Here is a 21,134-nt window from a genome sequence, read left to right as displayed (position 1 = left end):
GATCTTTATAATACTATCTTTCTGTGCATGAACCATGTCTTATTTTGAATCTCGTCTTTTGATTTCTATCAAGCAACCCAATGCCAGACCCAGAGGAGAAATTCAATATTTTTTAAAGGTTTTATTTAGGGGATCCCTGGCTGGCTCAGTGGTTTGGCGCCTGCCTTTGGCCCAGGGCGCGATCCTGGGGTCCGAGGATTGAGTCCCATGTCAGGCTCCTGGCATGGAGCCTGCTCTCCCTCCTCCCTCCTCCTTCTCTGCTTATGTCTCTGCCTCTCTCTCTCTCTCTATGTCTATCATAAATAAATAAATCCTTTTAAATAAATAAATAAAATAAAGGTTTTATTTATTTATTTATTCATGAAAGACACAGAGAGAGAGGCAGAGACATAAGCAGAGAGAGAAGCTGGTTCCCTGTGGGGATCTCGATGCAGAACTCGATCCCAGGATCCTGGGATCGTGCACACCCTGAGCCAAAGGCAGATGCTCAAACACTGAGCCATCCAGTTGTCCCAAAACTCAATATATTTTGTTGAATAGATTGATTATTAAAGAATGGAGGTAAATATGCCTAAAATCTCTGATTGGTCTTCACCACTGCATTGCTACCCGGTGGTTTGCAGTGCAACATCTCCAGGATTCCCAACAAGGGTATATAGTAGCTCAGTGAGCAGATAGAGAGCATGAAGAAAGGGTAAAGGTTTCCAGATGATGCCCACAGGAGCTTCTTGCAACACAGCATCTATGTTGCCTACACTAGCCAGCCTTTGTGCATTACCCATGTAACAAGCCTGTCTCAGCAAGCAGACCAGTTCAGTTACTGTGTCTTATAGGAATTGAGGAAAGAATGGTTTGTGGGCTGTCAAAACAATTTAAACAAAACAAAGGTTTTCCATTGCATATAATATTCAGGGAAGCTACCAGAATCACTTTTGTTTCCCCTGTTAGAAGGTGACCAAGTAAAGTATTCATCTGAACCCTATGACAAATTGAGCTTTTATAGGTTTTAATACACGGCAGCTTTAAGAAAGGGTTAGCAAAGTTATCCTGTAGCATTTTACATAGATGAATATAGTGTGAATTCATCATCAGTTTTCCTACTAGACACTGATTTGTGGCATAATAATATAAACAATGTAACAAAAGCATTCAAAAATAAAAAAGACTTCTTTTTTGCATATCAGAAAAATAAGCTATCAAATTTATGATCACTTAAGAGAAGGTTCTTTCCCCTAATAACATTGTTAATGGCTCAGAAAAAATTACCACAGCATAAAAGAAGGCAACAAAAAGGGGCCCCTGGGTGGCTCAGCTGTTGGGCATCTGCCTTTGGCTCGGGGCGTGATCCCAAGATCTCGGGATCAAGTCCCACATCCGGCTTCCTGTGGGAAGCCTGCTTCTCCCTCTGCCTCTGTCTCTGCTTCTCTCTCTGTGTCTCTCATGAATAAATAAAATGTTTAAAAAAGGAGGAGACAACAGAAATATATTCCCTTCCAGGCATTTTTAACCTTCAACCTTAGAGATAAGCATTACACTAATTAGAAGCTTCAGGACATTAGAAGCTTCAGAAACATTTATTTCTCACTTAATCCTTTTACATTTAAGAAGAGAGGCTTAAGGGATGCCTGGGTGGCTCAGTCTGTTAAGCGTCTGTCTTTGGCTTGGGTCGTGATACTGGGGCCCTGGTTTGGAGTCCCATGATCTCGAGGTCCCTGGATACAGCCTCACATCGGCCTCCCTACTACTCCCTAGTAGGGAGTCTGCTTCTACCCTCTGCATCTGCCCCTTCCCCAGTTCATGCTCACTCACTTGCTCTTTCTCAAATAAATAAAATCTTAAAAAAAAAAAAAAAAGAGGGGCTTAAATGCTGTTTTACCACAGAGCTACATAAGGAAGCTTTCATAGGGAGCCCTGGGTCCCTCAGTGCCTTCTATCACAGCAGACAGCCCCTTGGGAAGGGCATGGAAAGCAGGCTGAGGACCCCAAACATTCCACCCTCTAATTCTTGAACATCCTATAACCCAAATTCTAGGACTTCAAATTCTCTCATCATGGCAGGCTTACCAATTTTTTTCTGCTTGATTCCATGTTTGGTTTCAGGAAGATTATTTTGCTCAGAAACAGGAAATCATGAAGCAAGTGCTGACTTGGAGGGAAAACAGGGATATAAAAAGGACGTTGACCCAACAGAGAAGGAAACCAGGCTCAGTGATTAACGGACAAAGGGAAGTGGTGCCTCTGGTTAATCTGGCCAACTGACTCTATCATAAATACTTCCTGTTCCTTTCTGAGAAACTAAAAGTCACCTGAAATTTTACTTGGATAAACTAAAAAACAAATCAGAAATCTCCTTATAATGGAAAAATCAGGCTCGTATCAACTGTGATCCACTCCTAAATGCTCCTCACAAACAGGCACCTATCAGCCTTAGAAGATATTTTTTAAAGATTTTATTTATCTATTTGAGAGAGAGAGCTAGCATGAGCAAGGTGAGGAGTAGAGGAAGAAGCAGACTCCCCGCTGAGGCCCGATGAGGGCTCAATCCTAGGCATGACCTGAGTCGAAGGCAGATGCTTAACCAACTGAGGCACCCAGGTGCTCCTAGAACATATTTTCATAAGGCTCATACTTATATAAATTCCAGATACCTCACCACCCACTAACCATAACATCATCCCTCAATATATAGATAACCCTGTGTTAAAATAACTCAGAGTACATTATGGAAATACAAGCTGACAAAATAAATTCATTAAAAGGCAACAATTTTCAATATGGAGGTAACATTCAGAATCCCTTCAATGAAACAGATTTCATAGGGAGAAGTGAGCTTCTGATAACTTCAAGTGTCCAATTGTGAAGAAGGTCACAAATGATTTTCTCTATTGAAGAAATAGAGCCTTAATGTGATAGGATAGAGATGCGTGTTAACCTTATGTCTGTTTATTCTCTGTGAGCAGGGGCTGAGACACCCACGTAACACACACTCCCACTTCTCCTTTTACCTGGCTCATCATATACTCCAACTGAATGAAATAGCAAAAATTAGGTTATGATTATATCCTAAATTTATAATTCTAATGTAGAAATATCTCTAGAATTGAGTCTTTGCTCCTCAACACAATCACTACTGCTTTTGTCTTTACTTGCTAGGCCTCATAACAAAGAGCCTCTAATGTAGTCTTTGGACAGCAGTAATGCCAGCAAGTGACCTTAATACAGTGCCAATCTGATCATGTTATGCTCTTGCTTAAAAGACTTTTGTTGGCTTCCCATCGCCAAAGATAAAGTCCAAACCCTTTCTACCCTACTAGTCTCTTTTCCTGAGTTTGCTATACTCAACCTCATCTCTGGTCTTTTCTCTTACGTATGTTTCTTTCCAGTCATATTGAATTTCTCATCTTGCCTTATCAGCCTATTTATGCTTTTTTTGGCTTTGTATCTGCTCTTCACTTTTCTTGGAAGGTGTCCTCCCTTGTTCCTCAATTTAGTAGATTCCTACTCATTATTTAAGACCTAGTTCAAATGTTATCCCCAATGCACAGACTTCCTGACCTTTCTGGAGGTCTAAAGCATCTTCTTTCTTAACCTGGAACCATATTTTATTATTTTTTATGGAAACAATTATTAAGATAAAGGGAAATTATGAGCTTACACGTCTATCTTCCCTCTAGGTAAGTGCTCTCCAGTAAAACTTTCTGGATGATGGTAATGTTCTTTCATTTTGTCCAATAAGGTAACTATGAGCTACATGTTAGCTATTGGGTACTTGCAATGTGGTTAGTGTGACAGAAGAACAAAACTATTTTATTTTTTTTACATTAATTTGAATTTAAATTTAAAAAGCCACATGTGGCTAATGGCTACAAAATTGGATAACATAGTTCTACTCTACCCCCCACAGATCCTGCCTAACAGTAGGTGATCAATACCTTTTTGTTGAATGGCTAAATGAATGGATGGAAACAATATCAATATTTTACATTTCAAGGCCATCTCATTATTATATATTCCTTGTAGCTTAGAAGTATATAAGGTTTCCCAAATGTATCTAGGAGCACCTTAAAGTCATAGTACTCATTTCAGAACCCAGTGAAATGGCTGTATTTAATTTAACTATATAACTCAAGAACTAGGAAATGTTATCATATTATATCCCTAACTCATACATGAAGTATTTTAAAGATCACTTTTTATCAGGATAAACCCTCTTACAAAATTATGAAAAACTTGAAACTGAGTTTGAATGAAAAAGCTTGATATCAGATGTATTTTTCAACAAACACATATTTATTGCAAGGACTGCTGTGCTCTGTCCTAAGAAAACCTGAGTGGAGAACTGAGTTCATCTGACAGTTGACAGTGGAGGTGGGAAGATGGTTTCTAAAGGGTAAGAAATGTTAGCAGCAATAATAAATGACCCCAGACATTGCACAACACAATAAACTTAACAAAACAAAGGCTTAATTCTTGCACATGTTATATAGTCTGATGTCAGTTGGGGAGTTCCCTAAGGAAGCTCTCCTCCAAAGGTGGCTCAGGGATGCAGGGTCCTTTCATCCTGTGACTCTCATTGCCCATCATTTGGCTTCCCACGTGGAAGGAGAGTACAGTGTGTGGGAAGGCACATCAGATATTTCATTACTTCAGCCTGGAAGTGATACCCATCTCTGCTCTTTTGGCCAGACCTAGTTATGGGGCCAACCTAACTACAGGGAAATATAGAGGAGCATGCAAATAGCAGGGAGTTCCAGTAGTCTATGTCACAATACTTAAGGCAATAGAATCCATTAGAATTTATTAGAATTGCCCTTAACAATCCTTCTTAAGAATTTTGAGCATACATAAAACAGTTGCCATTAGTAGATATGTTGAATGAAAAATATCTATTTTTATGGAACGGATAATACTCAGCCTTGGGAGAAACCCACATCTAAGAAAGGTAAGTGAACAGTGAAGGAAACAACAGGTTCACATTTCAGTTCTTGTGTTCACTGCAGGGACCATGATTCCCTACACATTCTGAAAACATCTCTCTCAATAAATGTGGATTTTATTTTGTGAGACTACTCTATTGTAGGAAAAGATGGGGTGGAATGATAGGTTCTTTTGTTAAATATGGGAAATCAAGACATATCTTTATCTCTTTTTTAAGATTTTTTATCTGTTTATTCATGAAAGACACAGAGAGAGAGGCAGAGGCATAGGCAGAGGGAGAAGCAGGCTCCCTGTGGGGAGCCCAATGCGGAACTAGATCCCAGGATCCCAGAATCAGGCCCTGAGCTGAAGGCAAATGCTCAACCACTGAGTCACTCAGGCAACCTAACATACATTTATCTTATTTTTGATCAGGTTACTACTTATAAATATCTTAAATCTCTGTTATACCTGAGATCCCCTCAATGCTCCTTCTCTTTATTACTGAAGACAGGGAGTATGCTCTTGACTGGGATGCATCACAATTTCCAGTTTCCAGAGAAAACAGTCACTTGTTGAAAGCAGTTTGGCATGTGGACATTTCCAGCATTGTATCATTCCTCACAGAATTACCCATCATGAAATTATTCTCAGAGAGAAAGTTTTCCAGGGTGGGAAAGCAGCTGAATAGAACTTTTCTTCATTTGAATACCAGGATTCATTCTTCCTTTTTTGTGGCTATGATTGTGTCATGAGTAAGGAAGACAGTAAGATCTTTGTCTTCAGGATTCAGATGTAATGTATTCCTATTTACCAAAATAAATGTGCCTAGGAAACAAGACTATGAACCAGATGATATCTTACTGCCAATAAGTCAAAAGGAATGTGTGAATCTGAGAAAGAGCTGCTACTTCAACTTTTTTTTTTTTCTACTTCACCTTTTAACTGAGCCCTGGCTTACCCTTTGCTAGACCTCAGCACACAGGACTGGTATATTAAGAAAGTTTTCTACAAACTCAAATTACAGAAAACAATTATGCTTTCAAAAGCCTGGGTTTTACCCTGTTAGCAACATTGTTCAAACTCATGTGTGAGTCTGTGAGGCCTTCTCATCTCCATCCTCCAGCCATCATTAATACTCAGCCAACTAGCCCAGCGTGGAGATTTCCAAGTTTCCTGGGCTCTGACACCATTCTCCAAAATAGTCAGTAGTCAGGCATTTCTTTCGCCCTGTCTTTATATATATCTGCCAACATGTTTCATTTCTAGGTGTAAACATTATTGAAACAAATCACCATAACACCCGGCTGTATCCCCTCCTCAAACTTCATTTATTATTTTTTAAAATATTTTATTTAGATTCAATTTGCTGACATATAGTATAACACCCAGTACTCATCCCATCAAGTGCCCTCCTTAGTCCCCATCACCCAGTGACCCCATCCCCCTACACAACGCTTTGTTTCCCAGTCAGGAGTCTCTCATGGTTTATCTCCCTCTCTAATTTTTGCCCACTCAGTTTCCCCCCCCTTCCCTTATGGTCCCTTTCACTATTTCTTATATTCCGTATATGAGTGAAACCATATGATAATTGTCTTTCCCCAATTGATTGATTGATTGATTTCACTCAGAAATTTTATTTATTATTGAAGCCTAATGGCTAATGTGTTGGTATTTGGAGGTGAGGCCTTTGGAAGATAATTAGAGCCCTCGTGAATGGGATCGGTGCCCTTATAAGAAGAGACCCAAGGTCTCTTGATCACTCTCTGTCCAAGTAAGACCCAGCCAGAAGAGGCCATCTGCAAACTAGGAAGAGGGTCCTCACCAGAACCCGACTGTGCTGGTACCCTGATCTAAGAATTCCCTGCCTCCAGAATTGGGAAATAAATTTCTATTGTGGTAGTCACCCAGTCTATGGTATTCTAGTAGAGCAGCCCAGATTGACAAAGGAACATCCATATTACAGAATATTATGCATCCATATGAAAATCACATTTACAGGGGTGCCTGGGTGGCTCAGTCGTTTAAGTGACCAATTCTTGATTTCTGCTTAGGTCATGATCTCAGGGTAATGAGATTGAATCCCACTCAGCATGGAGCCCACTTAGAATTCTCTCCTTCTCCCTCTACCCCACCCCCACCCCTCGTGCTCTTGCTGTCTCTAAGGAAAAAATTGCACTTATGAACTATATTTTATGACATTCAGTTTATCCGAAAAAGCAGAGCAAACACTGAATATGGATTTTAATATTGGTATCATTATGATACCAATTTTTTAACAAATGTGTTGTGTATCCCAACTTTCTATTCCTCCTCTCTCTTTTTTTTATTTTATTTTATTTATTTATTCATGAGAGACACACAAAGAGAGAGGCAGAAACACAGGGAGAGGGAAAAGAAAGCTCCAAGTGGGGAGCCTGATGTGAGACTCCCAGGACCCCAGGATCCTGACCTCAGTCAAAAGCAAATGCTCAACCCCTGAGCTATCCAGATGCCCCTCCTCCTATCTCTTTTAGAGTGTCTCTTTCTTCCAGGAAAAATACTGCAAAATCAAAGGTTCTGTCTTTGGTCACTCCGGGTGGCCCTTGTATGAGTGGAGCAGCTCTACAGCTTCTCCCAGCTTTGCCACAGACCACCTGTTTCCTACCAGACTCTGCTGAAAACCATTCCCACAGTTCCCTGTTTCCTCTCCATGAAAACCAGTGGTTGATGTGGGGCAAGCCTTGCCTTATTTGATTCTCCTATTCCTTGATCCCCATCCCCACCACAAGACTGTAACGAAGGGTTCAAGAAATTTAAGGAAATTATAACACTGTAGGAAGAACAAACCTAAAGAAATGCTCACAATACGACTTTTGCCAGAGTCCAAAAGCAAGCCTCCAAAGTTAATCCCAGCACAGGAATCCCTTTGCAGGAATAACTCCATTCTTAACCTGACTCCCTTGTCCTAAAGTTCTCCCTTTTGTCTCTGCTGTAAAAATTATGCATTTTGGAAAATACCACTGCCTAACCAAAGATCCATTTACTGGAAACTATATGTGAGAGCAAAGTCATGGAACTCAGAGTTCTCAAACTGTCAAACAGTGTGGAAGGTAACCAAACTAGCATGCTACCCAAGGTGCTTTCATACACAGTGGGAGCCACTCTTTTTTATTTATTTATTTATTTATTTATTTACTTACTTATTTATTTATTTATTTATTTATTTATTTATTTATTTATTTATTTTTGGGAGGCACTCTTACTGCAGGAGCTTTCTGACTTGTTTATCAAGCCCTTCTGGAGTGCTGCCAAATTCCCAGAATAAAACGTATGTGATAAATCCAAAAACGTTGAGAACACAGCCTAGGGTGCAGTTCCTTTTCGCCATCTTAATGTGAATTTCTTTTATTATTAGATGTGCTGACATTCAATTCAGAGGGACGAAGCTCACTATAAAAAGAATCAGCTATCTTTTCAGCACACGTAGTTAAATTTCTTGAGAACAAAGAAAGCCCACAATTATTTCAGTTTTTGAGCAAGTGAACCAATGAAAACTCAACGTGTCCTTAGGAAAGATTATCAACCTCTGTATCAGCATAAAAGCTAACACTCATTCTTCTATTGCAATGTTCTATTTTAATCGAAATATAACTGACATATGACATTATACTAGTTTCACGAGTACAACCTGATTTGCTATATGTGTAGGTTGCATAGGTTGTTTAAATGTTAAATACACTTCAAACCAAATTATTTTACCTCCAAATTATATTCTAAAATATTGTGACAATTTTTGTTTAAATTATAATTTGGAGGTTATCTGTGACACCCTACCCTGTTCCCCAGTACTGGAGCTTAAGAGATCACTATCAACATATATATATATATATATATATATATATATATATATATACACACACACACACAAAATTACTGGTAGAATCATATTTACTGTAATAGTCTCTGAGAACTGGAACTATGATTTTTTTTTCTTTAAGCTGTTTTGTGCTTTTCAATTTTTTTGCAATGAAAATTCATTGTCTTTGTAATCAGGAAGAAAAACATCCAAATATGTTGTTAAATGCTTTGGCCACTGATCATTTGATCAGCAACTTACATAAAAGCAAGTGCCTTTATACTTCCTTAACAAAGAAATACCAAATATATAATATATAATAACATTACTAACCTTTTAAAGTCTTTAAAGTCTTCTGATTTTTAAAAAGATTTTATTTATTTATCCATGAGAGACACACAGAGAGAGGCAGAGACACAGGCAGAGGGAGAAGCAAGCTCTCCACAGGGAAGCCCAATGTGGGACTCGATCCCAGAACTCCAGGATCACTACCCAAGCCCAAGCAGACACTCAACCACTGAGCCACCCAGGTGCCCCAAAGTCTGCTGATTCATAAAACAGAGAAGACAAAAGAGCCCCAAATTTATAAGCTGGAACTGTAACTGATAATTCTCCAGTATCATTAAACTCTGGGGTTGTATTTCCAGCCATGCCAGAGTAATGGAGTCTGCAATTATCTTCCCACCACAAGCAACTAGAAAATTGGAGGAAATGTAGGAAAAACAAATTTTGGATATTGGACAATAGGTAGTTGAGGCTCATGATTTATGAGAAAATGGGAAAAAAATGATGTGAGCCCTACACTTTCCCAACCTTTCTGCCTAGATGCAATGTCCAAGCTATGGGACAGATGGGGGCATACAAACTGAGCTGAGGAGATAAAGATTGGATTTGAAGAATACTAAGGAGGCTGAATTTATAGGGCATAATTCCTGAAAAGGAGAACAGAGCAAAGAAGGAATTCCAGAAATCTGAATATGGATCCCTTTTCATGTTTGACTACAAACCAGTCTGTACATGGCAGGCTGAAATCCCACAATATCAAAGAATGATTTCCAGAGACAGAAACCAAAAAATTCAGAGAGCACCAGGAATTGTTCAAATCCCAGCTAGTCAGAGTAGAGAGGCAGTATTGTACACACAGAACCTTAATGAGAGACTCCAGAAAGTCCAGGCTTAACAGTGGGGATAAATTAACCTCACAGTATAGCCTACTCTAGACTCTCCCTAGGAGATGAGTCCTCAAACTTAACTGCACAGCAAAAACAAACAAAAACAAAACACACACACACACACACACACACACACAAACCCATAAAAAGCACAAGGAACCATTCTTTAAAGACACACGACAAAAGCCAAAGCTCAACAATCTAAATTTTAGAATGTCCAGTATTCAACCAAGCATTAGTAGGTCTATGAAGAAGAAGGAAAACATGATTCATAACCAGAGGAAAAATTAGTCAATATAAAATGATGCTGAAATGCCAGAGATGGTGGAGCAAGATGACAAGGACATGAAAACAGCCATTATACATAAGCTTTATATTCTCAAGGACATAAAGGAAAACAACACAATGAGATAGGAACCGCAAAGTATAAAAAGCAAATGAATATCTAGAAATTGGAAAGCACAATATCTGAAATGAAAATTTGGTCGTAGGTATTTTTGCCACAAGCATCTTTGCCACAGACATTTTTGCTGCAAGCATTTTCGCCACATAACTAATGGCCATAAGGCAATTTTGCAATAAAGGATAAAAAAGTAACTGGTTAACGGTTTGCATATTATTAAGTAGAAGAAGCCAATATGAGATGGCTGCCTGATACTGGATGATTCCAGCTATATGGCGTTCTGGACATGGTAAAATGATGGAGACAGTAAAACAGTGACTGCCAGGATTCGAGTGAAGGGATGGATAGGTGGAGCACAGAGGATTTTCAAGGTAGTGAAAACACTCTGTAGGATACTATAATGATACATAACAAATATGACTTGCATTTTGTTTTCTTTTGTTTTTAAGTTTTTATTTACTTATTCATGAGAGACACAGAGAGAGAGGCAGAGACACAGGCAGAGGGAGAAGCAGGCTCCCTATGGGGAAGCCCAATGTGGGACTCGATCCCAGGACTCCAGGATCACAACCTGAGCCCAAGGCAGATGTTCAGCCACTGAGCCAGCCAGTTCAACCACCCAGACATCCCAAATGTGACTTGTTTGTAAAAGGATTATAGCAAATATAGTTATAGATTTGTTATCCAAACCCACAGAATATGCAACACCAAGAGTGAGCCCTAACCTAATATATCAACATAGGTACATCAATTGTAACAAATGTACCATCTGGTGGAGGATGTTGATAATGTGGGAAGCCGTGTAATATTGTGGCAGGGAGTACATGGAAATTCTCTGCACCTTCCTCTCAATTTTTTTTAACGAACAAAAGATTTGAGCAGGAACTTCACAAAGGAATATATAGAAATACTCATTAAAGGGACACCTTGGTGGCCCAGTGGTTGAGCCTCTGCCTTCGGCTCAGGACTTGACCTCAGGATCCTGAGATCCAGTCCCACATCCGGCTCCATTCAAGGAGCCTGCTTCTCCCTCTGCCTTTGTCTCTGCCTCTCGCTCTGTGTCTGTCATGAATAAATAAATAAAATCTTGGGGGGGAAAAAAAGAAATACCCATTAAAAAAATTTAACCTCATTTGTCATCAGAGAAATAGACATCAAAACCAGCATGAAATCTCACTTCACATGCACTAAAATAGCTAAAAGTAAAACGGATTGAAAATAATAAGTGTTGGCAAGGATGTGAAGCATCTGGAACTCTCATATGCTGCCAGTGGAAATATAAAATGGTACAGTTACTTTGGAAAGGAGTTTGACAGCTTCTTTTAAATTTTACCATTTGGCCCGTAAATTCTACTTCTAGGTATTGATTCAAGAAAAATAACAACATATGCCCACAAAAAAGAGCTGTACAAAATGCTCATGGCAGATTTTTTCATAATAACCAAGTACTGGAAAATCCCCAAATGTCCATCAATGGCTAAACAAATTGTGTTCCATCGATACAATGGGGTCTTACTGAGCCATGAAGACAAGCTGCCGATGCACAAAACAACATTTTGTAAGATCCTGAGTCTTAGCCTCAGCTCTGCTTATTTCCCTAAGAAGCCCTCAGCTATTGTTCCCATGAGAATAGTTGCCTTTGCAAGAAAATGTTATGAGGAAAGCCTTATGAGTGGTTTGGTCATCGAATTCTCATTGTAGTCTCTAACTCTTTGCAGCTAGAGAGAAGCCCATTCTCATGTCTTTATTAGTTTTGTTTTACTTGTTTTTTAGGTTTTGATTTTTGGGGTCTTTTGAGGGATGGGTCAACATTTTAACTCAAAACTTGATTTTCGATGTCATAACTCAGGACTTAATATGTTTCTCCAATAGTATGAGCTTCCTTCCTCTCAAAATAGCTTTTCACTTTATTCCTAGGTTTGATGCTTCTAATAATTTATAACTGTGTATCACCTTCAATTTTAAGAATTATTTCTTTTTGGTTATTTAATTCATTGGTTTAGTATCTAAATGAAATGACACACTTTAACCAGTCAAATTTGAAGAATGCTGGGTTTTTTCCTTTCTTGGTGAAGGGTTGGGGAGAGGTGGGTGGATGGTAGCAATTTGCTCTTAAAAATAAGGTTTGGTCTTGTAAAGAATCTATTTCCCTGATGGCCCCATCATCCACATATATTACACACCATTAATAATTACATGTCACCACCAAATATTTGGCAAACCTAACACTTAACAGGCATTACTATTGCTAGCAAAATAGTGTATTTTTCTTAACAAATGGTTGTGGGGGGGCCTGGGTGGCTCAGTCTGTAGAGCATGTGATGCTTCATCTCAGGGTTGTGACTTCAAGCTCTACATTGAGGGTAGAGATTACTTAAAAAATAAAATCTTCAAAAAATAATACGGTTTGGAAGGGGCACCTGGGAAACTCAGTTAAGTTTCTGGCACTTGATTTCGGCTCAGATCATGATCTCAGGGTCCTGAGATCTAGCCCCAAGCTAAGTGGGCAGTCTGTCTGAGGATTCTTCTCTTCCTTTCCCTCTGCCTCTCCCCCTGCTTGCATCCCCCCTAAAATAAATAAATAAATGAATAAATGAATAAATAAATAAATAATAATAATGTTTGTGCCCCTGCGGGGCTCATTTAAGCGTCTGAATTGATTTCAGCTCAAGTCATGATCTCAGGGTTGTAAGATTAAGCCCTGGGTCAGGCTCCACACTGGGCATGGAGCCTGCTTAAGATTCTCTCTTTTCCTCTGTCCTTTCCCTTCCCCTTAAAAAAAATAAGTTTTTTTTTTTTTCAGTTTATATGCAATACCTGTTTGTTATAGAAGATTGCTGTATTTCCCTCTTTCTCCACATTTTGGAAGCATGCTTTCCTGCAGATTTCCCATCGAAAGTGATTCAGGTAGGACTAACTCCATGCATGCATTTCCCCCACTCCTTAATAACTAGCAACAGAACGGGGGGGGGGGGTGTGCTTATTAGATCAAGGTCACCACGTGACCTGACAAGGCTAACCACAGACTGCCAGACTTTCTGGGGTTTTCTTTTTGTTTTAAGATTTTATTTATTTTTTTATTTGAGAGAGAGAGAGAAAGCAACAGAGACAGTGAGAGAGAGCATGAGTGGGGAGGAGAGGGAGAAGCAGACTCCCCACTGAGAAGGGAGCCTGACACAGGGCTTGATCCCAGGACCCCAAGATCATGACCTGAACCGAAGGCAGATGCTTAACTGACTGAGCTACCCAGGCGCTCCCCGACTGTTTTTGTTTTAAACGAAATCTAGTTGGCACACAATGTTACATTAATTTGAGGTGTAACGCATAGTGATTCCACAACTCTATGTTATGCTGTGCTCACCACAAGTGTAGCTACCATCTGTCACCATACAACAGGATTACAATATAGTTGACTATATCCCTTGCGCTGTGCCTTTCATCCCATGACTTATTCATTCCATAACTGGAAGGCTCTACCTCCCACCCTTTTCCCTCATTTTGCCCATCCTTCCACCCCCTTCCCTCTGGCAACCACCAGTTTGTCCTCAGGAGGGTTTGAAATACAGACATCAGAAGAGTGAAAATTTCTTCAGTTCTGGGATACAGAATGACAGAAGTAGAAGTCTTTTTCAGCCGCCTTCTCTGGTCTCACAAAAGAAGCCATCTGTATCAAGGAAAAATGTTATTGATGCACTAAAAGCAGCAGGGATGAGGGATGAAATAATAGGACAGTTAGACTCATCACCATGTCATTGGAGCCTCTGGATCTAGACTGAAATGTGCTCTATCCCTGAGATTTTTGATTACTTGACTGATAAACTTTTATTTTTGCTCATACTGTTTGGAGTTGGGTTTCTGTTACTTGTAACCGAGAGTTGACAATAAAACAGAAGTATAAAAGGAAAAAACAAGTACTGTTAATCCCACCCCCCAAAGACAACTGGATTTTTGTAGCATTTTTATAAGTTTTTATTCCAGTTGTTTTCTCTGCATACTTACAATCATATACCACAATTCTATACCCTTTTTAAATTTAAATTTTATTTTTTTAAGAGATGTTATTTATTTATTCATATGAGACACAGAGAGAGACAGAGGCAGAGGCAGAGGGAGAAGCAGCCTCCCCACAGGGAGCCTGATGCGGAACTTGATCCCAGGATCCTGGGATCATGCCCTGAGCTGAAGGCAGATGCTCAACCACTGAGTCACCTAGGCACCCTTCTATCCTTTTTTTAAAAACTTAATGTAATTATGTAAGCTTTGCTCAGGTAATTCAAAATTATTTGCAAATATCATTGTTCATAGGTATCTTATCATGCAACCATGCTTTAACTATAACCATCCCTCCATTATTGGATACTTAACTTGTTTCCAATGTTTCTCCATTATGGATTATACTATAATAAATATCTTGGTACCCAGAGATTCTTTTCCCCTTGAATTTAGGACTATTTCCTTCATATTTAATCTCAGGAATTCAATTACTGGGCAAAACATGTGAACATCCTAAATGTCCACGATAAAATGTGACAAATTTATATCCAAAGAGTTGTATAATTTATAACCTCAGCAAAGGTGCATGAAGATGCTAAATTTATGACCACTTTAAGTGCTACCACTTAAGACAATCTTTCCTTAGTTATATGGCTGAAAATAACATGGCATGACTTTGTTGTTTTAATTTGTACTTATTAGAGAGCATTGCATTTGCATAAACTTAAGTCATTTATTTTTTCCTTTCTGTTGCTTGTCTCTTCACATCCCTACCGAAATGTCTACTGGGGACATTGTGTTTTTCTTATCAATTTGACCGCTCTCTCTTTTAAAAATTTGTTTATTTATGTATGTATTTATTTATAATCTCTACACCCAACATGGGACTTTAACTCACAACCCAGGGATCAAAAGTCCAGCAGTCTGCTGACTGAGCCAACCAGGCACCCCTGTTCCTCTCATTTTAAACTCAAGAGTCTCCTCTCTCCCATTTAGAGACTTGGTAGTCACTTTTGTAGACTTTCAGAGTATCTTTAATAGTTTTACTTTCTACTTTAAGTGCATTTAACTATCTAATCTGTGTGCAATCTTTTTCAAGCACGTATGAAGAAAAGGCCAGGATTTCTCTTTTGTTGTAAACAACTGAAATGCATAAAGCTTCTTTGATCACATGTTAAACTTTCATATATCTTAAGGTCTAATTCTGAGCAATCTTATCTTCCATTAATCTGTCTCTTCTTATGCCAGGAATACTCTGCTTTAATTGCTATGATTTTGTAATGTGCTCCAACAACTAGTAAGGCTAGCTGCCATTCCCACTTGTAAGTTTTTATTTTTAAAGTTTTATTCTTATATCATCTCATCTGTCTGCTCTTTCAGATGATCACCACAAAAGGAAAAAACTGACACCTCTGAAAATTCACCAGCAGCCACAGAATAAGAAAAGGGGTATAACTACAAGTCACAAGCTTCAAAATGTGGCTATTGAGGAAAGAAACGAAACATTCTATCAGAGCAAAGCCTGGCTTCTAGTCCCACTGCAGCCTGCTACCCACCATGATGGTACTGAGGAGAGAGAGAGCTGGACAGATTCCTGAGAATTCTCACTAATGCTGCCCAACCCAGAGAAAAATAGACTCAGAGGTAAGTAAGCAGCCCAAGGAAACACTCATCAGAGTGAAGGCCCCAACTCCAGCTCTCGCTGGATACAGGAAACCATCAGGAACACAGAGGTATCCTACCATGAGGACAGCACGCATGGCCAACGTGACAGATTAATTCCTGGTACCAGATATTTAACATCATTTCAGAAGAGAGATTAAAATCCAGATTACTTAACAAAGGGTGCACGCAGCCCCGGCAGAACGCTATTTCTACCCTTTCTGTCCTCAATCTCAGAAGAGCAGATAGAACCCAAGACTTTAGCTCCGCCCTGTAGCCTGAAGGTGAGACATGCATGTCAGGGATGGAGGTCATAGAGAACTCATCCTCACTGTCTCAGGGAGAGCTGAAGGTCTGGAAAGAGCTGCCCACATTCAACACAAACAAGCTACAATTCATCAGATATACTTTGGAAGAACAAAAAGAAACTGGTACAACATGCCAAGGAGGAGCCAAGGACCCAGGCTGGGAGAAAACAATATAAGCCGAGCAAAAAGTAAAAACAAAACAAAACTTCCCAAGAGTATGTGTTCTATGGAAGACTGTGATGAAAACCTGAATAAAATAGGAGGGAGCTCAATGACAAAAAGATAGAGCAACAGAACTTCCAGAACATTGTTAAGTAAGACTGGAAAAAGTGGTTGTCCTTGTTTTGTACCCAATTTTGATAAGGACATATTTGGTGTGCATTATTTATTATAGTGTAGACACTGTTTCGAGCGTGTTATTCTTTATCATGTTAAGGAAATAGCATTCTATTTCTAATTCACAAAATGTTTCAGTAACCGATGGTTGAACGCTGACTCAACCTATTTCAGCTGGCATAAAGAAGCTATTTTGCAAGGTGCTTTTTTTCTTGCACCACACTTACAAAGAACCTCAGTGCAGTCCTCAGAACTTGTCCATATAAATGATGAGTGAGACATTTCATCATCTTTCCTTTTAACAACCAGACTTTCTGTCATACAGCAAATTTAATGACTCATTTTACAAAGGCAAGTTTTTCCATCATTAGTATTTACAGGATTGCTGACGTCAGGGATACAGGTTGTATAAACGCCCTATCCCCCAAACATCTTGAAACTAGAAAGATGGAAAAGCTGGTGGGATTGGGGTTCGTTCCTTCTACAAACGTGAGCTTTGGAGTTCAGCAGCTCTGAGTATAAACCCCTGCCCTGCAATTTACTAGTCATGGCTTTGAACCACAATTTAGCTTTCACAAAAAGCACCAATTTTCTCACGTAATGGTTGGGTCTATGATACTTAATTTACAGGGTGTTGCAAAAATTAAATAAAATGATACATTTCAAGCAGGTACCTCAAAATGATTATTTATGCTATTATCATTGTTATTTTTTAAAAAAATTATTACATGCCTGACACATAATAGATATTCAGTAAATATTTATTGAGTGATTAAATGATCTCTATAAAAAATTCAGAGATGGGCAGCCCCAGTGGCCCAGTGGTTTAGCAACGCCTTTGGCCCAGGGTGTGATCCTGGAGACCTGGGATCGAGGCCCATGTCAGGCTCCCTGTGGGGAGCCTGCTTCTCCCTCTGCCTATGTCTCTGCCCTCCCCCTCCCCGTCTCTCTCTTTCTCTCTGTGTATCTCTCATGAATAAATAAACAAAATTTTGAAAAATTCAGAGATGAAATAGAAAGTCTATGCCCACAGGAGATTTGCCAGCTAGGAAATTCATTGCAAATAAAATAAATCTAAATAAAGCTGGACTTCTAAGTTTGATTTCATGGGGCCTAATGACTTTTTTATCTGAAAAAAAGATTATTTTAAATTCCAGTCTTGTGACTTAATTCTGTTACTAAGTATTCTTCCTAAGTTGATCTCAGCCTGGTCCCTGAGCACATTCACAAACCAATTCTTGACCTCTTGTACTCTTTGGATGCAAGTAGTGGAAACTAACTCAAGCTAGTTTAAGTTAAAAGAGAAATTGTACAAAGATCTAGGAACTGGTGTCTCAGGGGACCCAAGGACAGGGATATAGCTGAGTGTTGAGAAGGAATGGAACCAAAAAGTGGCAAGATTTTGGAAGTAGAGTTCTCTTTCTCCTTTTTGACTTTCAGTTCTATTTCTCTCCATTTCTTTCTCCAAGGTGAGTCTCTTCTCTCTCTGGACTGCACGGCAGAAGGCCACCTATGAGTCTTGAATCTCCGTGTTTTGCATCCATCCTAATTCATATTCCTGGAAGGACTCTGGTTGGCTCGGCTTAGATCAAGCACTTACACTCATCCATTCAGTAGCCTCCAGGAGAAAGGGGTCAGAATGCACCACAGAATGGACCACCTTCACTGCTTGAAGTGAAGGGCCAGGGGTAACCCACCTTGAGTGGAGAAATAGCAGAACATCCACTAGGTGTCCCCAACACCTAGCACCTACCACACACTGACCCTTAACATCTCGCAGCCCTAACTCAAACCACAAACTGAACTGCACATTAACCTTATTCTTGGTCCAGGAATTCTGCTTAACTGAGCTTGTGACACACACATAGCTGATAAAGTGAAGAGAGCTTGCTTCACTTACTTTTGGGAAAATGTGGTTTTTATATAATAGATTTTATTCGAAATCATGTTTACTTACTGTAAAATACCTGAGTGAAAACTAAAAAATTAAAAGAAAAAAATCTAGTTCTTTCTAAATGTTCTTAAAAGCTTGGATATTTCCAAACATTCCTAAGTAAACCACTATATGTAGAATAAAATTTCTGAATTTGGAGGTAAATATTTCTGCTTTGGTCCCTGTTGCTGGGGTCACGCTGACTTCTTTAGTGTCTGCACATCATTTAATGTATTCTTATCAACCACTCCATGTACAGTAAAATTCAGAGACTCGGGTTATAATCAAGACTTTACTTGGCCCCGAGGAATTTTTGGTACCTTCCAAGATTCTCCCTCTAACAAAAGTCTGTCTCAAGATTGGACTTTTTCTTTGACCTCCATCAACTTCAAAGTAAATTACATGCCTTCCTGGAGTTCCTGCAATCTCTCAATGCCTTCTCCTTTTCCTTCTTCAGGAGTATCATGGGACATAAGATATTCAGTGCCAGCCAAGATGCAATGAGTCAACAACAGTCTATCTTTCCCACTGATTACAACCAAAACTTCTAGGCAAAATGCAAAAAAACAAATAACTAAAATACCCTAGTTGTACACATGCATGGCAGACCCAAAGAAGTGTAGTAAAGCTTCAAGAACTGAACTACCAAAGTCCGAGGCTAAACTCAGAGCTGTGCATGTGATAGATAGACCCAAATACCATAGCAAAGGTTTGAAAACTGAACTGACATTGGAATCATAACCCACAAAAGGTGAGACACAACTTGTAGTCTGAACCTAAGCCAACTGATTACCTGCTAACAAAAGCAAACAAACAAACAAATCAACATTCTCTAGAGGATTTTAACAGAAGCCAGAATCTCATAATATAATATTAAAAATATTCTGGATACAAGTCAAAATTACTGAATGTATAAAGAACCAGAAAAATCTGACCAGAATTCAGAATAACTTGGAAGAAAAGATAATCAACAGGTGACCCCAGTTAAATTACCAGACACAGACTTTATAATACCCACTGTAGCAATGAGGTAAAGATGAACATTCTTGAAATAAATGAGAGGATAGAGTTCTTAGCAGAGAAAGAAAAATAAATTTTAACCTAAATGGAAAAATTTAAACTAGAAGATACAATATCTGGAATTCATAGTTCTACCAAATGCACTCAATAGCAGAATGGAAATGACAGAGGAAAGAAAACCTGAAGATAGATCAAGAGAAATAAGAAGATCAAAGAGAAAAAGATAGAAAAAAATTAGTGCAACCTTAGGTGCTTATCAATCTAACATTCATGTCATTGGGATCTCAGAAAAAGCGAAAGATTACTCAGAATATATATTTGAAGAAATAATGGCATAAAACAGTCCATATTTGGTGAAAAGCACCTATTTACAGTCTCAAGAAGCTCAATGAATCCCATCAGCTTAGGTTAAAAATATGTATATAGTTATATGTATATGTATATATGTATATAGTTTATGACATATCATAAACTATTCAAAGCCAAAGTAAAGAAAATACCTTAAAAGCACCTGGAAGCAAAAGGTGATAAGTTACAAGTAAGGGAAACTATGACTACAGGCTTCTTATCAAAAACCTCAGAGCCTGAAGACAGAGAGAGAATATTTTTAAAGTGTTGGAAGAAAAAATAATAAATAAATAATCATAAAAAGTCCTGGCTGGATCTGTCAGTAGAGCATGTGACTCTTGAGCTTAGTGTTGTGAGGTCAAGCCTCCATTGGATATAGAGATTACTTAAAAATAAAAAGTGCTGGGAGGAAAGAACTGCCAACTCAGAATTCTATAGCCAACAAAAATATCCTTCAAGAATGTAGGCAGGATAAAGATATTCTCAGATGAGGGAAACTAAGAGAATTCATGACTTGCAGACTTGTTCCGAAAGAAATGGCAAGGAAAGTTCTTCAGGATGAGGGGAGACTATACCAGAGGGAAACATAAAACTTTAGGAATGAAGAAAGAACAAGAGAAATGATGAATATCTAGCTAAATAGAGTATTTGGGGCCTCTTAAATTCTTTAAAATATGGAAGACTGTTGAAAGCAAAAATTATAGCATTATCTGTAATGTTTAAATGGATATAGATATAAGATACACAGCAACCACAACATAAAAGGATCAGGACACAGAATCCTAAGGCATGCATATTTTATTTGAAGTGGTAAAATATTAATTCTAAGTATACTCTGAAAAGTTAGGTATACACATTGAAATTCCTAGAGCAACTACTAAAAAATACTAAAAATACCACAGCCAAAATCCAATAAATAAATTAAGTTGAAATATTATGGAATATTCAAGTAATACAAAAGAGAATAAAATATATTTAAATATAAATATAATATAAATAATAGAATATTATATAATATTTATATGAATATATTATAAAATATATAATACATGTAATATACAAAGTACATGTTAGTTGACTATGTTATCATTCAGGATTCCGCTCAATAGTAGAAAAGTTTTTGGAGAGTCAAAAGTTATACACAGATTTTTGACTATGTGGAAGGTGTGTGCCCCTAAACCCCACATTGTTCAAGAGTCAACTA

General features: G+C 38.5%; 1 long non-coding RNA gene across 1 annotated transcript; it reads left to right on the top strand.

Annotated features, from left to right (window-relative positions):
* Nucleotides 1–4,800: 4,800 nt before the first annotated feature.
* LOC140622157 (uncharacterized) lies at nt 4,801–16,698 on the top strand. Its single transcript, XR_012021858.1, has 2 exons — nt 4,801–4,942; nt 15,704–16,698. It is a non-coding gene; the product is annotated as an uncharacterized lncRNA (long non-coding RNA).
* Nucleotides 16,699–21,134: the final 4,436 nt, after the last annotated feature.

This window comes from Canis lupus, chromosome 31 (assembly GCF_048164855.1).
Source record: "Canis lupus baileyi chromosome 31, mCanLup2.hap1, whole genome shotgun sequence".
NCBI classification, from domain to species: Eukaryota; Metazoa; Chordata; class Mammalia; order Carnivora; family Canidae; genus Canis; species Canis lupus.
The sequence above is the reverse complement of the archived record's forward strand: the minus strand, read 5'-3'. Positions and strand labels throughout refer to the sequence as shown.